This window comes from Stegostoma tigrinum, chromosome 17, assembly GCF_030684315.1.
Source record: "Stegostoma tigrinum isolate sSteTig4 chromosome 17, sSteTig4.hap1, whole genome shotgun sequence".
NCBI classification, from domain to species: Eukaryota; Metazoa; Chordata; class Chondrichthyes; order Orectolobiformes; family Stegostomatidae; genus Stegostoma; species Stegostoma tigrinum.
The window spans coordinates 52,399,887-52,415,312 of record NC_081370.1 but is presented as its reverse complement, the minus strand read 5'-3'; the positions used below and the strand labels follow the sequence as shown (position 1 = coordinate 52,415,312).

Genomic DNA, 15,426 nt, shown 5'->3' with positions numbered 1-15,426 from the left:
CAGAGGCTTTTGCTAGGAGCCTGAAGACACATCCAGTGCTGTGCACCATCTGGCCTAAAGTGGAGGTGGAACTAGAAAGCCTGGTGAATTTGGGGACATTGAAACAAGTAGCCACTAGTGAATGGGCCAGTCTATCTTTCCAATCTTAAAAACAGATGGCATGGGAAGCATTTGTAGTGACTTTAAGGTCACAGTCAACCCCTGTGTTGTCCTGATTGTGGATCAACATCCCTTTTACTCATAGTAGACATATTCAGTGGACAGGCTGGGGAAAAGAGATTTTCTAAAATGGATCTGTCACAGGCCTACAAATGAGGGTTGTGAAGGAGTCCCAACCACTGCTGACATTAGTGACACACAGGGGCTTTTCTGTTACAAGTGACTAAGTACATGATAAGTGAAATAACTCCACGAAGCTTGGTATCCCGTCAACAAGTCACCCTTTATTTACATGTACGTAGTACATGACACTGATCCAGGAGGAGAAAGCAGGATCAAGCGAAACTGTGCTTTAGTTGGAATGGCGCAGCTGTTGTCACCCCTTCACCTATGGGAGTGGCCTCAAACACCTTGGCAGAAGATTGACATTGATTTTGTGAGACTGGTAGAGGGACAGATGCTACTAGTGGTCGTGGATGCCCATTCCAAGTGGTCCAAGGTGGTGGTCATGAAGTCAGTATCAGCGGACGTAATGATAGACGGACTTGATTAAATATTTTCCTGGTTCGGGAACCCCAAACAAGTCATGAGTAACAATGATCCGCAGTTTGTGGCACAGAGTTTAAGGAGTACTGGAAAAGTACAAAGTCAGATATGTACAATCGATTTTGTACCACGCTGTGACAAATGGCCAGGCAGAGAGTTTTGCACAAATCTCAAAGCAGGACTTAAAGGACTTCACAACTGAATGGGTCACTAGGATTAAATTCCTTAATGTGTACAGGAACACGCGACCCTCAGCAACCCAGTGTTTACCAGTTTCATTTATGTTCAACTGCCAAGTGAGAACCATGATTGACTTACTGCAACCACAAGAGTCCAGAGAGGTGGTCGAGTGAAATCAAGAAGGACAGATAGCCATACCAGCAGGAATCTCAAGGCTGACGGTATTGCAAGGAGGAGAGACCATGTTGGCCCAGAATCATAGGCCTGGGGAAAAATGGAACCCACTACTGATGGTTCAGGCTGGGGATGAATGCTTTAGAGAAGACACATGGACCAGCAGGTCACTGCACCTCAACAATGGGAGATATCCCTCAGAAGACCAAGCCAGAAGTGTCGACTGAGTCATGTGCCTCCAAACCAAGGTGAATCATACTCAGGGAGGAGACAACAGTAATGGGGCAACAACAGCCAATCAGAGAGGGACATCGCTGCAAAACAACAGGAGCTTCTGGAACCCTGGGAGATGAAACAAGAAAAGATTTCTAAGGCAAAGAGACAGTCATTTAGGAACCACCAGCCTTCTTAGAGGCTAACCATGTCACTGTTGACTATGGAAGGGACATCTTGTATAATGGGCGAATGCTCATTCTTCCATGTTTGCCATGATTTTGTAAATTTTCCTTACTATTTTCATATGTTGGTTACAATGCCTGTATAATCTTTATAATTGATGTATGTTGGTTTATTAATGGGTTTAAAATAAAGATGGGGGTGTTATTTAATTGGGGCCTACCTCTTTAAGGGAGCTGGTTAAGTGACCCAGTGGGGTGAAGCTGGGAAGCTGTCTAGAACTGGCTGTGCAGGTGTGAGGATCATCAATAAAGTGTTCCTGTTCAGACTTCCCTTTCATTTAACTTGTATGTAATTCCCATTTTCAAGTGATTTATCAACATAATGGGCAGCATTGATTAGAAGTTGGCTAAAAGATAGGCATTTCTCAGATTGGAGACAAGTAGAAAGTGGTGCTCCCAGAAATCAGTGTTGGGACCCTTGCTTTTTCTGAAGATTTGGAATTGGGTGTTGAGGGCAAAATCTTTAAACTTGCAGATGATACTAAGCTAGGAAAATAGAAAATTGTTAAGATGATGCTGAGTGACTTCAGAGGGACATTGACAAGTTGGCTAAATGGGCAGACACCTGGCAGATGGATTTCAATGCAGGGGAATGTGAGGTTATGCATTTTAGAAGAAAAAATGTGGAGGCACAATATAGATTCAATGTTACTAATTTGAGGGGAGTACAAGAGCAGAGGGACCATTGGGTTCATGTGCACAATTCTTTGAATGTGAACAGACAAATTGAAACAGTTGTTAAGAATGCTTATAGAATCTTCGGGTTTGGGGCACTTTATTAAGGAAGGATGCTAAGGCCCTGGATAGTGCAAAGGAAATTTACTAGACTGATACTGGAAATGAATAATTTTACAATTTTGACTGAGTAAAAAGGATATTCTGTTTCCACTAGTTGTTGTGTCAGTAACTAGGGATTAGAATTTCAAGATTGTCAACAAGACAGCCAGGAGTCTCTTCATCACTCGCTGAGTTGTTAGGATTTGGAATGCAATGCTTGGCAGAGTGGTGGAGGCAGATTCCATGAGAGAACCAGACATGTATTTGAAAGCGATGAATTCAGAGGGCTGCAGGAATAGGGCTAGAGAATGGGACTAGCTGTGTATCTCTTTCAGTGCCTGGTATAAACACGATGGGTGGTGTGGCCTCCTTCTGAACAGTAAATTCTATAAAATGGAGTATGTCCATTCCAAATGTGTATCTTCACTATAAATTTAGTGAAAACACTTCACCAAACCTTTCATTTCATAATGACAACACATCATTATGATCATAGGTCTGGGGAAAAACGGAACCCATTACTGATGGTGCAGGCTAGAGAATGAACTGCTCTCGAGAAGACGCATGGGCTAACTGGTCACCGCACCTCAACAATGGGGCATATTGGCTGAAACGTTTTGAACCACCTTAAGCCAGAAGCACAAAAAGTTAATTATTCACCTTGGACACTTAATGAGGTCCATGCCATCAAAGATGCCAACCCTCAGATAACTCAATTCGAGACACATGATGGGTTGAATTGAAAGGCTGCCAGGCATTCCGAGTGGTGAGTTCATAAGTCTAGGGCATCCTCACTATAGCTACTTGCAGAAGCCCTGGTGCAATTCTGTTCTAATCAGGCATTTAGCTGTCCCAGCACAGCCTCAACACTAATATCTGTCCAACAGTATGGAAAACTGCCCAAGTTTCTCACAGCTAAGATAAGTCAAAGATGAATCTGATCTGCTAATAACTGAGCCGTCAGTCTAACAGGATGTGATGAAAGGCGTAATCCTCAGTGATATCAAGCAAAATTTACTGAATAATAACCTATTTATTGATGTTCAGTTTTGGTTTGACAAGGGCCACACAGTGCACAACCTCATTACAGCCTCGATCCAAATGTAGTGTTAGAATCCTCACTGATTTTTGAATATTTTTAGATTTGTTCCTTTAACAATTTTGGTTTAGAGTTGTGAAATGGGAATTGTGAGCTGAAGGTGACTTTTCGACTTTGGCAAGCAACTATGGTAAATGGAAAAGAATAGACCAAACAAACTTGTGTCTGTAGGAACCCTTTGAATTAAAAATCAGCCTGCCATTAACCTCCAGGTCTGGCCTTACAAACAAACAGATTTTGCTTATTTGTGTTTAAAGACATAGCAGTTAGGACCTGGGAATAAGTTCTGGCGAGTCTGCAAGTGACCCTGTATTCAAGCAGATGACAGATGTTGAAGGGTAGTTGAGGCTTCAGGAAAAGATGTTCAGTCTATCAGTGGGACCAGAGCTGATGTTGTTTCTTTGGACTGTGTTTCCCTGGGAAAAGAATTTTGATTGCTGATAAAACAGCATGAAGATTTGAAAGTTTCTTGCCTAACCCTCCTTACCAGCTTTTGGTACTCCAAAGAATAAAAAGCTGAATTAGAAATATTACTACCCTTACCTGAGTGAGCTGAAAAATATGACCCTGATTGACATCCAGAAAAGCAATCAAGGAGCCTGTGAAACAATGCTTTTTGTAAACCATTTAGGTAACCTGCCCAGTTTTATTATTTTTTATTTATCTCTTAATAGTGGTTGTTTGTTTGTCTGTCTGCGTTTTTAGGGAGTGGGAGCTGAGAACAAATGTTTTGGGTTCAAAGCTTAAACAGTAATTATATCATTTGTTGTTTAATATTTTTCTCTCCTGAAGTTATTGTACATCTAATAAATTGTTCCGTGTTTTCTTTAAGATACAAAAGTGGTACCTGGAATGAATATTCGCAATGTCTGATTAGGAATCATTGGCATAACTATTGAGGGCCTTCAAAGATTTTAATTTTACGGTGTTGCAAATATGGAAACAGAGGGGTTGATTTGGTTCAGCTGTCTGGTTTTGCATCGTAACAGTAGGAAATAGGGCTGAATTCCACAGGTGGGATCAGAGTTACTGTTCTTGATGACAAGGTGGCACTTTATCAAGTGTTGCATTAAGAGCCCAACAAAACTGAATGTATTGGGAATCTGGGAAAAGCTCTGCTTGAAGTCAAATCTACCACAAAGGAACATGGCTGTGGATGTTGGAAACCAATAATCTCAGCTCCATTAATCCTGCAAGATAGATATTTAGTCATCAATGTGTTCAGAGATGTTATTACACACCTCTGGAAATGTTGGGGCATGAAACCAGGCCTTCTAGCTCAGAGGTAGGGACCATGACAGTTCCACAAGAACCCTTTGTCCTGAGGGCAATGTCCTAAGCTTAACCATCTTCAGCTGCTTCATCGTTGATCTTCCTTCCATCATAACATCCAAAGTGAGATTGTTCATTGATGATTGCCCGATGTCCAGTTTCATTCTTAACTTCTCAAATACTGAAGTATTTTATGCTCAAATGTAACAAGACCTGGACAATATCCAGGCTTGAGCAGTTAAATGGAAAGCAGTGTCAGGTATTGTCCTTGACCAAATTTTGAACTGTAATAGCTATTACAATTTTTTGATAATTGCATTCCAGAACCTAGGAATTCTGAGATAAGTAACTCAGCTTCTGATCCTACAAATTCTGTTCACCATCTACAAATGAAGAGTGTGATGGACTGCTCTCTACTTGCCTGCATGAGTGTGGCTCTAACAGCACTCAAGAAGCTCAATACCATCCAAGACAAAATGCCTGCTTGATCGACAACAACCCACTGTATTCCACATTCATTCCCTCACCCACTGATGCTCAGTCACAGCAGTAGGTACCATGTAGAAGATGCACTACAACAGCTTACCAAGTCTTCTCAGACAGAACCTTCCATACCCATGACCCTTTTGGCACTCCATTGGCGATAGCTTGGCATCCTGAAAATGCCCCCCTTGTCTCAACTTTATCCATGTTTATATACTAGTCCCAAAACTGTGGATTCTTATGTTATTAAGCAGCTTAACACAGAAACATAGAAAAAAGGACAGAAGTTGGTCAATTGGCCCTTTGAGCCTGCTCCACCATACAATATAATAATGGCTGATTATCTAACCTTTTCCTACATTCCCCCCATACCCTTTAATCTTTTTATCCAAACTATGCCTTGAAGATATTCAATGTGTGGTACCTGATAAAACATCTTCCAGAAATCCAAATGTATTATATCTATTGTTCCCTTTATCTATCCTGCTTGTTACATTGTCAAAGTAATGCCATGCTGAGTTTGCTTGATCATATTATGTATTCCTAAATGTTCCACTGCATGACCTCTACCATGTACAAGGGCAAGGGCAGGAGATGGAACACCACCACCTGTTGTTCAGTACAGTGCACAGTCCTATTGTTGTCACTGAGTGTTAAAATGTGAACATCATGACTAGATTGCACTAGGCTTATAATCACCACTGGATTCAATCATTAGGACTCCCACATTTGTTCCTATAAAACAGGATGGTACTTAGTTCTTGGGCTTGAAGCAAATTTAAAGGATTAGGTTTTGGCTCACACTCATCTCCGAGTCAGACACAATGTTCAAATCACAGCCGAGGGTTAAACCCAGTATCCAGGCTGCCTTGTTTGATGTCTGGCCTCTTAGGGGGATGCTGAGGACATCACGTTGCCCTTTAGAGGAAATACAGGGAAGAACTTCTCACCACAACTTTATCCTGCAAACAACATCTTTTCACCAGCACACTGCTGTTTGCGGGGATGTTGCTGCACAGACAGATGTCACATTTCCGACATTACAAATGTGGCCACATGTAAAGTACTTTGGAATGTCCTGAGATCTTGAGAGGTGCTATATGAATGGAAATCCTTCCTTTTTAAGAATGTCTAACTTTAAGATCTAAATTTATTTTTTAAAGTAGGAGCAAATTACTGCAGATGCTAGAGTCTGTCCTGAAAACAATAAGTGCTGGAAGTCACAACAGGTCAGGCAGCATCTGTGGAGAGACAGCAAGCTAACGTTTTGAGTGCAGATGAATGGTGACTGCTAGGGCCTTAAGGAGTTTAGTAGAACTGAGGGACCTTGGAGTTCAGGTGCACAGTTCTCTGAAAGTAGTCACAGGTAGACAGGGAGATGAAGAAGGCTTTTATCACCCTGGCCTTCATCAGTCAGGGCATTGAGTATAAAAGTTGGGATGTTATGTTGCAGTTGTACAGGATGTTAGTGTGGCCACACTTGGAGTATTGTGTTCAGTTTTGGTCACCTTGCTATAGAAAGGATGTTGTTAAATTGGAAAGAGTGCAGAAAAAAATTGTAAGGATGTTGCCAGGACTCAAGGGACTGGGTTTAAGGGAGAGGTTGGACAGGCTAGGAATTTTTTTTTCTTTACAGTGTAGGAGACTGAGGAGGGATCTTATCGAAGTATATAAGATCATGAGAGGCATGGACAGGGTGAATACACTCAGTCTTTACCCCAGGGTTGGGCAATTGAGGACTACAGGGCATCAGTTTAAGGTAAGAGGGGAAAGAATACATAGTACCTGAAGGGCAACTTTTTTACACAGAGAGTGGTGTGCATATGAAATAAGCTGCCAGCAGAGGCAGTTAAAGTGGGTACATTAACAACATTTAAAAGGCATTTGGATGAATACATGCATAGGAAAGGTTTAGAAAGATATAGGCCAAGATATGGGATTAGAGCGGACGGACATTTTGGTCAGCATGGACCAGTTATGGGCCGAAGGGCCTGTTTCCGGGCTGTAGGACTCAATGATTCAATGACCTGCAAATACTCTTCCAAGCCTTATACTATCTTGACTTGGCATTATTTTGCTGTTCCTTCAGTGTCATTGGTTCAAAATCCTGGAATTCACTTCCTAGCAGCATTGGGAGTGTACTATACCACATGAACTTCAGCAATTTAAGAAGTCAGCTTTGGATGGTCAATAAAAGCTGGTCTGGCAGGTGAGGTCCACACTCCGTGAATTAATTTTAGGTTAGAAAAAAACTGATAAAGAAAGCAATGGAAGAGAGATGGGGGCGAGAAGTACCTTTTCATGCAGCTAGTGATTAAGATCTGTTTAGATTTATTTAGTGTGTTTTTGGCAGCGCAGACTGGATTGGCCAAAAGGGTCTCTTTCGTACTGTCTGACTCTAATATACGATTCTATGATGATCTGGAATATGTTTCCTCCGTATGTGGGTGGAGGCAGGTTGAATCAAAGCGTTCGGAAGGGAAAAATGTGCTGGGCTACAACGCGTTATTAATGGAACAGACATGATGGGCCGAATGCACCCCTCGTCCACATTCTGTGGATATACAGTGTTCTTTACGCCCCCCTCAGATGTTGTAGAGACTGCTGAGCTCTAGGGGGCAGTGGCGTTGGAGGTGTGAGCTTTGGACATGTCCCAGGGAGAGGGGGCGGCAGCTTGGCGGTTTCCGGGGTGACGGCTCCGCTCCCGAGGCCTGAGTCGGGGGAACAGAGCAGTGGGTGACCCGTGGATCTTTCGGTCCCGTCGCTCGGAGATGGAGTTTCAGCTGTAACAGCAGCAGGAAGGAGAGGCGCAGCGTCGGCGGAGGAGGGCGGCTCGCCTTCCAATCCAGGTGATTGATGTGGTTCACCGGGCCTGGCTTTTTCGGGAAAGGGCCGAGGCTAGGTCCCGGGCCTCCATTCCCCTTTCTCCCTTGCCACCCCTTCGCACACGGGCGTCAGAGAGCCAAATCGTCTCGGTTCAGCTCGTTTCACCTTCCCTTTGCTTCTCATCATGGGAACTGGTTTTTCAGACCCTGCCATCCATGGCTCAGTGGGTAGCACTGTCACTTCGGAACCACAAGATGCCATCTTCAAGTCTCCTGCCGGGACTATAATTGACAGTGCAACACTGCAGAGAAGAGGGGTCTTTTGGCACGGTAGTGTCCCTACCTCTGAGCCAGGTCCACCTGCTCTGGAGGCGTGTAATTTATTAGAAAGTATCCAAAAACCTTTACGATTCACTTGAATGATTGACATGATCTTTCATTCTTTATTGGTTTTTGTGGAGGTGGGAGTGTTCTCACCTCTCAGCCACGAAACCTGGATCAAGTTCCACCTCCAGAGGTTATAGTAACATCACTGAACAGGTTGATTAGAAAATATATTTTTAAAAAAAGGAGCATGACAGTGAGCACCCTACTGTCAGAGGACAGTTACCTGTTTGTAATGGATCTGATAGATTCCATGGCTCTGTTTTGAAGAGGAGGTATCCCCGGTGTTCTGGCCGTCAATGATCTGTCAGTTGGCATTCTCTTAAAAAAGTGACTTTTTTTTCATATTGGAAAGTGCTCTTATGCACAACCAAAGAGATTCCCCCATCACCATGTTGTCTGTGGCAATTTTCATTTATTAACTGCCAACAGTAAATAAGCCACATTTTCCAGTTGATTATATGCCAAACCTTTCAAAGGCAGTGCAATGATCTTTTCTGTTCTTTGCCAGATTTTGGGCTTCGTTGGTCAGTATTTATTGCCCTTACTTAACTGAGTCCAGCAAGAGTCAGGACAGCAGTTTCCTGAACAATGTTACTGACCCAGATGGATTTTTCCTGACAATCAATAACAGTTTCATGGTCATCATTAGATTCTTAATTTTTTTATTGAATTCGAACACCGACATCTGCCTTGGTGGGATTCAAACCCAGAGCTCTGGAACATTATCTGGGTCTCTGAATTAATTGTCCAACAATAATACCACTACCTATAGCCTTCCCCAGATGGTTATGATCACATTGGTGACTATATTCATTAACTGTTAAGGGAACATGGATATTAGTCTGTGATAGCCACACAAGTGAAGCAGAAGCCTCGATTTAAGGAAAATTAAGCAGATAAACTTCATAAGGTTCATACAAATTCATGCAGTCTCAGGCAACGTTTCCTTCCATCAGCCCCTTTGTTTTTTGGAAAAGGCCCAACATAATTTGCATTATCTGTCACAGTTATCTGACATTTATTAGCTCTCCTCTTGTGGGACATTGGGGCTGTCTCACTGATTCTCTTGCCGTGCTGATGAAATTGATAAGATCAGCATGGTGCTGGGCCTGTGCTCGCTGTGGTGGCTGCCAGTCGGGTCTAGTGCAGCCCCCTGGGCTGAAGGCTGTAGAGGGCATGGGGTTTTCTGAGCACTGAATTCTCTTGCGATTTTTGGAACAGTTCTGGTGGGTTACTGGACCATTGCAGAGTGACTGAAAAAATGCTGGAAAAACTTCTTTGCAGACGAGTCATATGGATTTGAAAAGTTAATTTGGTTTCTTCCTCTCCAAATGCTGCGAGACACACTGAGTTTCTCCAACACTTTGTAATTCAGGTTTACAAAATTCACCTAGTTCTCTTTTGTTGTGTTGGTTTCATTTTGGAGTTGTGCACTTGAGAACTTTTGTTGCGTCTTTGTTTTCAATGTTTGCTGTCAGTGAAGTGACGAATCACTGAACTGGTATCCTCAGTGCACTCATTATGCTTTTCCTGTGTTATTGGTGTGGTCAGCAGAATTTCACATTGCAAGCATCAAGCTCTTGTCAGTTTTTTATGGTTGAGAAAGTTCAGGTAGCTTATTCTATCCAGCAGATATCACTGCTGAAGTCACCATAGCTCAACATATTGAGCGGCTCTTTGTCTTTAATCACATCCAAAGAGATTGAAAGGCACTTGACAGAGATGGAGTGTGAAGTGAAGGAACTGAAACTGGCTGTATCAACGTAAGAGACCAGAGAACCCCAGCTGTCACATAGGCACAGGCTTTAAAGGACAAAGTTGTAATCAGAATCGAGGAAGAAACCCTCAATATGACCTCCATTAAACTCAGTGGACAAATGAAGGAGTATGTTCCATTTACCAATGGAAAGAAAGTTGGTTGAGTTTGGAGGGAGACAAAAGTATGAAGTGATCTTTTGACTGAAGGCTGGATCGAGGACATGCAGATTGTAAGCCCATCCATGTGCCTCAATGAAAACAAGTAAATAATGTTCTTGGTGGAGTATCTGTTTGTTTGGAAAACATTCAGAGGACCATTATGGAAGTATTGATACCCAGAAAGTCAGATTTGATCCCTGTATTCTTAATTAAGGTAAAAACCGAAAGAACTGCAGATGCTGTAAATCGGGAACAAAAAGTTGCTGGAAAAGCTCAGCAGGCCTGGCAGCATCTATGAAGGAAGAAACAGAATCAAAGTTTCGGGTCCGGTGACCCTTCCTCATAACTAAGGTGTAAGGTGATAGCAGTGGTCTTTTGCAGGTGCAGCAGAAATTATACAATATAATTTGTCAGAAAGAGGACATAATGTCTGAAGCTAGTCAGCATCCTCCTGGATTCTTCCTTCAACCCAACAGGGGAAACTTGGATGAAAAATGTTTTAACTGAAGCAGTGAGGGATAAAAATGTCCAGATGGAGCTGAGGAAACTGATTAGTGTCAAGCCTCAGCTGTCGTCCATTTTAATGAACTGACCTTGGAGCGAGCACATTTGTTAGAATGTTACTGTTGGCGTTTAAGAAAAGTAATCATACTATAATCATGGGAAAAGACAGTCATTATTAAGACGAGGAGGGAGACTACTGTCAGAGAGGTAACTGACAATGCTGATGGAATGTAAGTATTATGCTAAAAAGATAAATGTAGCAGATTGAGGCACCAACTTCAGATCCACTCTTTGCTCTATTACCTTCAAGACATTATCACACTCGGGAGAGTTCAAAGAGATACAGTAATTGCAACACTCTTAAGCTCTTTAAGTGAAACTTCCCTCAGCAATCGCAGACCTGAAAGACTGAATCAGAAACTCTATCAAACACAACTGTACCCTTCTTACCCTCACCATAGATTCATGCAGTACGGAAAAGGCTGTTTGGCCCATCCAGTCTGCACTGGCAAAAATTGCGCTATATCTGCACTAGTGCCACTTCCCAGCACTTGGCCCATATCCTTGAATGTTATTACATTTCAGGTGCTCATCCAAATAATTTTTTTTTAAAGGTTATGAGATTTTCTACAATCACTTTCCTAGGCATAAATTCCAGATTTCCACCACCCTCGAGATGAAAACCTTCTTCTCAAATCCCCTCTCAACCTTTTGCCTTTCACCTTAATATGCCTTGTTATTCAACTAAGGGGAACAGCTGCTTTCCATCCATCTGTCCATGCCCTTCATTTAACTTTCTTGTCAGCCTTTTCTGCTCTAAAGAAAACGTCCTAATCTTATCCAGCCTCTCTCATAACCAAAATGCTCCAAGATCTCCTCTGTCACTGTCAAACACGTGACTAATCTTTGCATTGTCTGTAAACTTCATTATCATCTTCAACCTCCACCATGACATTTTCTGTATTGTTTATATATATCCAGTACAGTAAGGGGACTAACACTCATCCCTGTACACAGGCCTGCTACCACCACCCTGAAAATGCCCTCCTTATCCCAACCCCAGGTATTAAATAGCATGAACTCTTAAATAGATTAACACAGAAACGTAGAAAGTAAGGCAGAAGTTAGCCAATTGGCCCTTCAACCCTGCTCCACCATTCAATATAATCCTGCTTTCTCCCCATACCCTTTGGTTCTTTTAGTCTGAAGAATTATATCCAACTCTGCCTTAAAGATATTCAGTGTGGTACCTGATCAAGCATCAATTGTTTCCCTTTATCCTGCTTGTTACATTCTCAAAGTGATGCCATGCTGACTTTGCTTGATCATATTATGTATTTCTACATGTTCCACTACAAGACCACTACCACTTAGAAGGGCAAGGGCAGGAGATGCAAGGGAACACCACCACCTCCAAATACCCTTCTAAGAATTAGACCATCCTGACTTGACAAGATAATAATGTTCCTTCAGTGTCATTGGTTCAAAATCCTGGAATTCATCACCTAACAGCACTGAGAGTCTACTACACCACATGAACTGCAGCACTTCAAGAAGTCAGTTGTGGATAAAGTCGGTTTGATCAATAAAATGCTGGCCTAGTCAGTGAAGTCCACATCCTGTGAATTAATTTTAGGTTTTAAAAAAAACTGACAAAGAAAGCAATGGAAGAGAGTAGGGTACCACCCCACCGCACCTGTCCACGCATCCAGTGATTCACATCTCTTTAGATCTATTCAGTGTGTTTCTGGCAGCACAGACTGGGTTGGCCAAATTATCTCTTCCATACTGTTTGATTCTAAGATATGATTCTGTGATGATCTGGAATATGTTTCCTCTGTGTATAGGTGGACGCAGGGTGAATCAAGGCGTTCAAAGGGGAATTGGTTTATAATCTCAAAGGGAAGATTGCTGGGCTACAAGATGGAATAGTGTTATTAATACACTCCTTTGTCAGCATTCTATGCATTTACAGTGCTCTTTATGCTCCCCCTCAGATGCTCTCTCATGCTCTAGCTGCAGTAGAGACTGCTGAGCTCTAGGAGGCATTGGTGGTGGAGGTGTGAGCTTTGGAATAGCCCCAGGGAGAGGGGGCAACAGTCTGGCAGTTTCTGGAATGATAACTCTGCTCCCGAGGTCTGAGTTGGTGGAGCACAGCAGTGGGTCATCAGAAGAGGGTGGCTCGCCTTCCCATCGGGGTGATAGTTATCAACTTTAATCCCCACCACAACATTTTCCTTATTTATACATACCCTGTACAGTAAGAGGCCCAGCACTGATCCCTATACACTGTCCTCCAGTCACACAAACAGCCTTCTACCACCACCCTCTCTCTCCTACCATTAAGGTAATTTTGGATCAAACTTACCAAATTACCCTGATCCAATTGTCAAAGGGTTTGCTAAAATCCAGGTAAACAGCATCAATTCCTCTACCTTCAATTAAACATCTGGTCACCTCTTCGAAAAATTCAGTCATCTTGGGTTAGGCATGACCTCCCTCTGACATAGCCATGCTGACTATCCCTGATCAAACTTTTCATCTCCATGTAGAGATTAAGCATCTTTCAGAATTTTCACTAATAGTTTCCATTCCACTGATGTTCTGTAATTCTCTGACCACCCCTCTAGATACATGGAACTTCATAGCAGTCCTCCAGTCTTCTATTATCTTCCTGTAGCTAGACAGGAATTAAATATTTGGGTCAGAGTTCCTGTAATTTCCTGCCTCATCTCCCGCAGCAGTCTGGGAAATAACTCATCTGGACTTGGGGATTTGTCCACTTGTAACCCCACCAGTGCCTCCACATTCCCTTTGTCAAATTGCTCAACACCCTCACAGTTCCTGTTCTCAAATTCTGTACCTACACCCTCTTTCTGATCAAATCAAACGTGAAGTACTCTTTTAACATTCTACCAATGTTCTCTAGCTCCACCAAGACTACCCTCTTGGTCTCACTCTTGACCCTATCCTTTCTCCGGCTATCTGCTTACTTCTGATATATTTAGAGAAAATCTTGAGTTTCTCACTAATCTTGCTCACTGGTGTTTTCTCATGCCCCCAGTTTGCTCTCAATAATTATTTTCAGTACCCCAGACAAATGACCAGCAAAGGTACATGTCTACATGATGTCACCTGTGCTGTTTTGGAGTGGCCCAGGCCTAACATTGAAAAACAACTACATGGGTTCCTTGGTCTATCTGGCTGCTATAGAAAGTTTGTGCAAAGCATTGTTAGCTCGTCCTCTCCACATGTTATCAGGGAACCAGAAGTGTTAAAGGAGCTGGTGGTAAAAGATGCAGTAGGTATGATATTACATAGACAGTGGCAGCTAGACTGAATCGTATGAATGCTGTTTTTGAGATTATTTGGAGATATTCAACCCGTTATCTATCATTATTTATTTTGATTTCCATCTGTATAACTTCATCTGGTTTACTCATGACCTTTAGAGGAGGATACTGCCATCCTTCCCTTGTCTGGCCTACATGTGACTCCAGACCCACAGCAATGTGGTTGACTCCTAATTGCCCTCAGGGATGCTCAATAAATGCTGCTTTGTCTTGAGGCCCTCGTCCCCTGAATGAATTAAAAAAAATTCTGGTGCTCGTTTTCTTGGCTGAAGAATTAGTTGTCACAGATTCAAAAGTAGAAAGGGGTAGGTACTGGTATGCTAGTTGGAGTCTTGAGCCAATGACTGAATATGGAGCAATCTATCAGAAAACTTAAGCAGTGAGCTTTGTGGTGGATGATTTGTCAAAACTTCAGACATTTTACTTGGTGTACAGTTTGAATTATCAACAGGCAACAACCTGTTCAGTTACTTGCAAGCAGCCATCAACTTTGGAGCAATAGAAAATTAATGGGCAGCTGAACTTTCTTAGTTCAGATTCCAGATAAGGCAGATATCTGTGAAGAAGTATTGGAAATGCTGATGTTGATGACTGCCGAAGGAAGCTCACCTCTGTCAGGTGATTACAGTTGATTGGTCTGTATATAAAGGTAATTATGGCATTCATACTACAGTTCCCCATGAAATCCAGGTTGATTTGTGAAAGCATCATCAATGCATTTGAGGTCCAAAGCAGATCCAGAAAACTAAAGGTGCACAGTGTTTCACCACTGCAACTCCTCCATTAATGGACAATCCAGTCTTTCCAACAATGAAGAACTTCTTACTGCTTCCACATGTTGACGAAGTCTTCTGCTGGAGGACTGAGCATTCACCTCCTGGAATGAAGAGTCAGTAGATTGGAATCTTCTTGCATTCATTGTGCTTTTTCCAGTAATATACTCCTATTTGCCTGTTAATTTAAAGCAGTTATGTTTAGCGATGCCTGTCAGCCCAATAAAGTCGGCAGGCTCTTCCATCGAACTGTGTTCACTCTCTGATCTTTTTATCCATCCATCATGAGATCTGAATGATGGACTGTCCAGACATTAGTAAGTGCTGTTTTCTTTTGCTAAAACGGTAATCCGCTCTACAACCATCCTGGAGCATAACGACTATCTTTCATTCTTTTCTGCACTCTTAGTCACTTACTCAAATCCCTCACCCTTGCTTTCTGTACTGTCTCAACTGTGGCGAGTTGAAGATTATCTATTCAGCTGCCCAGACAGAAACTTGATACTGTCCACAAATTCT

General features: G+C 42.4%; 1 protein-coding gene across 2 annotated transcripts in view; it reads left to right on the top strand.

The window, feature by feature from the left end:
- Positions 1–7,793: 7,793 nt before the first annotated feature.
- Positions 7,794–15,426, top strand: part of ext2 (exostosin glycosyltransferase 2) — a 185,665-nt gene continuing 178,032 nt past the window's right edge. For both annotated transcript variants that reach the window (XM_048545190.2, XM_048545191.2), the window contains exon 1: positions 7,794–7,997. The gene's annotated coding sequence lies outside the window, so the exon portion shown is untranslated. The remainder of the gene's footprint in view (positions 7,998–15,426) is intronic.